Source organism: Solanum dulcamara, chromosome 10 (genome assembly GCF_947179165.1).
Source record: "Solanum dulcamara chromosome 10, daSolDulc1.2, whole genome shotgun sequence".
NCBI lineage: Eukaryota > Viridiplantae > Streptophyta > Magnoliopsida > Solanales > Solanaceae > Solanum > Solanum dulcamara.
In genome coordinates this window covers 13731882-13737881 of record NC_077246.1, presented here as the reverse complement: position 1 = coordinate 13737881, position 6000 = coordinate 13731882, and positions in this window count along the sequence as shown.

Here is a 6000-nt window from a genome sequence, read left to right as displayed (position 1 = left end):
TGGAAAATGCGTTGAATTAATTTTATATATCAATAGACTTTCGCTTGGGAACAATATTTCTAATCATGGATCCACAAAGAATAATGAGGGGGAGAAAGAGATAACATGCAGTTATCCAATACATCTTTGTCATATAATTTCTACTTTTTAAAATGTTACTAAAAGTTATGGCTAAATAATAAAATTATTTCTTTGGTATAACGAGCAGTTGAGCTGCAACATTAAAAGTGGCATGCATATATATACGAAATACTTCAAGCCTTGTCTTCGATCATACGAAATGTGTACCTCGACAGATTCTTGAAGCAAGGGGCATTTGTAATCATTTAAAATTTATTAAATATAAATTTATAAATTATTTGAATTATATTAAATTCAAGATAGATTAGTTCAAATAAATATTATGGATTAATATAATTGGATTAATTATTTAAATCCACTAAATATGAATTTAATTAAAGTTCAATTTTATTAGGCTGGTCCATTGATTTGGACTACAAAGATGAACCCACTTTATTAAGCCTGATATCATCTCATTCTAGAGGTCCATTTTAATGCCACGTGTCAAGTGACGTGTCATGCCAATCAAATAAATAAGCCAATAGGATCATGTCATGTGTCAGAATGACAAACTCATTAGCTAAAGCCCATTATGCTATGTCACTTAAATCTAATTGGCCGAAGGGAAACCTATTTTCATCATAATTCCTCTATTCCACAACTATAAAGAGGGGTTTCATAATTCAGAAAAAATACCAGAATTCTAACAAGAAGCCAGAGAGAGCTCGTGTATCAAATGCTTCAGATTTTTCTACAAGCTACAAGTTCAAGAATTTAAGATCAAATTCATTAAGATCAAGATCACCAGATTCAAAAAAAGCCCAAAAGCCCTTGAATTCAAGTACAAGTCAAGATCAAGTGAAGATCAAGATTGTCAAGTTCAAGAACAAGTGAAGTTCAAGATCATCAAATCAACAAATGAAGACCACAAGATTCAAGATCAAGCCCAAAAGCCCTTGAATTAAAGCAACAAGTCAAGATCAAATCCATCAAGTTCAACCAAATTCAAGATCAAGCTCAAGAGCCCTTGAATTTATATTCGAAAAGACGAATCAGAGAATACATAGAGATTGTAACATTCATATTAAAAAATAAATACTATGATTGTTGCGATATTTTTCGTTCTTGATTATTATTTTCTTGACGCGAATATTTAATGTTGATTTTTTAAAAAATAAAAATTATTTTTCTGTTGTTTTTTGCAGCATTTTTTAAAATTAAAAATATCATCTTTTTTTTTCAAAACTTTTTTCATCATTTTTTTTCATCTATCAATATTGTATAAATGGTGTAAAAACATGTATATATATAATATACAAATAATTATATAGTGTATATGTAATGTATCATTTTTTTATAAATAGTTATGTAATGTATCGATATTGTATAAATAGTTAAGTAGTGTATATGTAATGTATCAATATTGTATAAATAGTTATGTAGTGTATATGTAATGTATCAATATTGTATAAATAGTTATGTAGTGTATATATAATGTATCAATATTGTATAAATAATTATATAGTGTATATATAATCTATCAATATTGTATAAATGTTGTATACACATGTATCAATATTATATAAAATAATTATGTAATGTATTGATATTTATTTGGCTATCATGCATTCCTATCTTAATAAATAAATAAACAAAAAATAAAATAACATAAATACTTATTTTTTCCACAAAAGAAGTGAAACAATTATAAAAAAATAAAATAAAAAGAAGCAATTTTTTTTTTTTGACTAAGAAAAAGTACATTGCAAATACATATAGGAAACTATTACACAATCTGACTTAAGATATATTAATCAAGGAGGTTGTTTGATCCTTTCTAGGCTTTTCCTTCTGAAACTTGCCAGTCCTAGCTTGTCCATCTTGAAGTAACCCTTTGTTTCTTTTGGAAGCTGCTGTAAGTTGTAGAATTGTTGTGTCTGATTGAACATGTGGCTGCATTTAGATAAGGTATCTGCAGGGTGATTTGTTTCTCTGAATATGTGTATGCACTGAAAGAATTCCAATAGCTGGACCAAAGACTGCAAATTTGCAACATATTTGTAAATGTTCCAAGGTGGTTTGATATCTTTTTTCAGCCACTTGGTCAATAGTTCTGAATCAACTTCCAATATCACTCTATTATAGCCATGTTGAAGGCACCATTTGATGCCAATAGTTGCTGCTTGCACCTCTGCTTGGTTGTTAGTACCCTGTCCCAATGGAGTTGCAAAGGCATATATTAAGTTCCCATTGTGGTCTCTTAATATTCCCCCTGCTCCAATTTTCCCAGGGTTGTCTAGTGCACTTCCATCAGTATTCAACTTCACTATGGAAGGTGGAGGCCTGATCCACACCACTTTGATCACTCTCATATCATGCTGGCATTTTTCTACCATAGTAACTAGCTCCTTCCAGCTCTCTGGCCACTTAATGTATGGGTAAGCATTGTTTATCAGCATGTATAGATCCTTACCTATGGAGAATTTAACTCTAGTCACACTAGATTTCTTTCCTCCATACTTGCTTGCACATCTATTCTTCCATATATGCCAACAAACAAAGATAGGAGTGGCCTGCAACATGAGCTGATGGACATCATTATTGGGCTTGGAAGTCCACCACTTCATCAGGATGCATCTCAAGGACATGGTGTCATGCAGGATTCCCCAGGAACTGGAGAATTGTTGCCAAATATGCTTGGCAAAATCTCCAGAGGCAAATATGTGCTCTATATCGTCCAATCCAGGTTTGTAGCAACAAGAGCATGTTGTTGGTGCTACTCCAAAATGGCCAAGTTTATTATTGGTGGGTAACTTATATCTGAGAGCTCTCCAAAGTAGAAAGGAAGCTTTGAAAGAAATGTTAGTGTGCCAAGTGCTGCCATCAGTTAAAGTCCTAGATTTCTTCTCCCTGATTTGTTCCCAAGCAGATTTGCATGTGAAGCCACCATGAGAATTCAGTTTCCAGCAAGCTTGATCAGGTATGTTGTGTTTGTAGATAATATCAGTGCTAAGTATCTGCTGCACCAGCTGAGGAGGGGCATCTTTTCTGATTTTCTGCACATTCCATTCCCCATTCTCCAGATATTCAGAGACTGTAGTATTATTGAGCCTTGGTAGATAGCTATTGTGATTAGCTAGTGGTCCTATACCCATCCAATCATCCCACCAAAAGCTGCATGTACCTGAATTGATGTGCTAATTTATATGAGGCTCAATATTCATTTTATTTGCCACCATATTCTTCCACATAAGAGATTGACCTGTATTTCATTTTTTTATCACTGGATGTGCTCTTTGGCAGTACTTAGCCTTTAAGAATTCTCCCCATAGTGTTTTCTTGGACTTGAAGGTCCACCACTGTTTGTATTGCAAGGCCAAGCACACATCTTGTATGTTTTTCATACCAATACCCCCTTCCTCCACAGGGTAGCTGAGTGTCTTCCAGGATACCCAATGGTATTTTCTCTTTTCTTTGTCCCAGCCCCAGAAAAAGTCTGCCATAAGCCTTGTAATTTGTTTAAGGGTAGTGACTGTAGGGGTGAGAGCTGACAAAAGGTGGATTGGAAGGGATTGCAACACTGACTTAATAAGAGTAGCTCTTCCCCCATAGCTCAATATTTTGGTCTGCCATCCTCTAATCCTGGAGATCACTTTGGAGACCATATTATTAAAGTAAATGATTCTTCGACCTCCAATATATAAGGGACATCCTAAATAGGTAATAGGGCCATGAGTTGATTTGAAACCAGTGATAGAAGATACCCTTTCAATAATAGCTGGATCAGTATTCAGAGGGATCATACATTGACTCTTTTCTTTGTTAATAAGCTGTCCTGATGTGTGTTCATATAGCTGCATAGTCTTCATGATCAGCTTGAGGGAAAAGTTGGAGGTTGAAGTGAAAATAATTACATCATCAGCAAAGCTTAGGTGATTAATTGAAGGACCCTTCTTCTCCATGTGAAAGCCTGTGTACAAATAGTGTTGATGAAGGTTGTTGAGTAGTCTTGACAGCACCTCAGCACCTAAAATAAATAGGGCTGGAGACAAAGGATCTCCCTGTTTGAGGCCTCTTGTAGAATGAAAGAAACCATGCCTACCTCCATTCACAATAACTGAGTACCAGTTATTAGCCATTAACCTCCAAACCATATCAATAAATACCTCTCCAAAACCCATTCTTCTCATGACTAGACATATAAATGACCAAGACACACTGTCATAGGCTTTGGCCATGTCTATTTTGATAATAACATTGTCTCCAATCTTTGGTTTTTTGATGCCATGAATGATCTCTTGTGCTAACATAATATTTTCAGAAATGTTTCTTCCCTGTACAAACCCAGACTGATTTTCAGAGATTACCTGAGGGAGAATTGGGGCTAGTCTGAGGTAAAGGACTTTAGAGATCACTTTATTGGTGAAGTTGTTGAGTGATATAGGCCTGAAATCTGAAAGTTTATTAGGATAGTCTACTTTTGGGAGTAGAACCAAACAAGCATGTGTGATGAACTTGGGAATAGAATGTCCACAACAAAAGTACTTTACTAAGTTTAACAAATCTTCACTAATAATATCCCAACAAGTATGGAAGAATTTGCCATTAAATCCATCAGGACCTGCAGCAGACACATCACTGAGAGAAAATACAGCAGCTTTCAACTCCTCCTTGGTAGGCATAGCATTAAGAATTTGGTTTTGCTGAGCTGTGATGGTATTGGGTATGCATTTTAGGATATCTTCATTGATCAAATCCTCTTTTCCAGTAAAGATCTTCTCAAAGTATTCACAGGCAGCAATAGCTATGTTTTGATCACCTTGAATGGTGTTTTCTTGGTCATCAGTAATTTTATGAATAAATAATCTTCTTCTCCTTCCTCTGATGATAGCATGAAAATATTTGGAGTTGGCATCTCCATCCTTAAACCACTGAAGCTGAGTTTTTTGCTTAAGGAGGGAATGCTCTGTCTTCAAATATCTAATGTACTGAGCATTCACCTGATTAAGCTTGCTCCTATTACTTTCAGAATTGTGTTGGATAATAGCCTCTTCTGCTTGTTGTACCTTCTGTTCAAAATCCTTGACAGCTTCATATATGTCTCCATACTGTTGTCTTGACCAAGTGCTAAGAGTGTTTGCCACCCTCTTAAGTTTCATATGGAATATTCTCATTGGATTACCTTCAATAGATTCTTCCCAGCATGCTCTAACTGTGTCTAAAAAGGACTCATTCTCCACCCAGCAATTAAGGAACTTGAAGTATTTTATAGGATTATTGTGATTCTCCTTGCATTCAAGTAAAAGAGGACAGTGGTCTGAACCTGTAGAAGCAAGATGAGTCATGGTAGTCATAGGCATTATCTCTAACCACCTATCATTCACCATGGCCCTGTCCAACCTCTTCCATATTCTAGCTTCCATGTCCCTGTTGTTGCACCATGTAAAATTCTGCCCATGGAAGCCCAAATCAGTGAGACCACATGCTTCAATTACACTTATGAACTCAAAACTTTTGTTCATATTGTATGGTTGCCCTCCTAGTTTTTCTTCAACATCTGTGATCACATTAAAGTCTCCAATAGTGCACCATGGTTTATTTGTATTAGCATACTGCAGCATCTTATCCCAGAGGCTCCTTCTCATGTAGTCCTTACACTTGGCATAAACAAAGGTAATAATATGGGAATTAGGATTAGCCACATGTTTGATTTCACAAGTAACCTGCTGTTCATCTTGATCTATAACAGTGCAGTCCACATCCTGATTCCAAAACAACCAAATTTTGTTATTGGGATTATGGATGGCACTGTCCATTCTCAATTGATTTTTGTAGTGGTTGAGCTGTGATTGATTTGCAAATGGTTCCAGAATTGTTAACATAGATAGGTTGTGGTAATCCTTGAGTTTTTGAAGTCTGTCTAAGGCACCTTGAGTATTA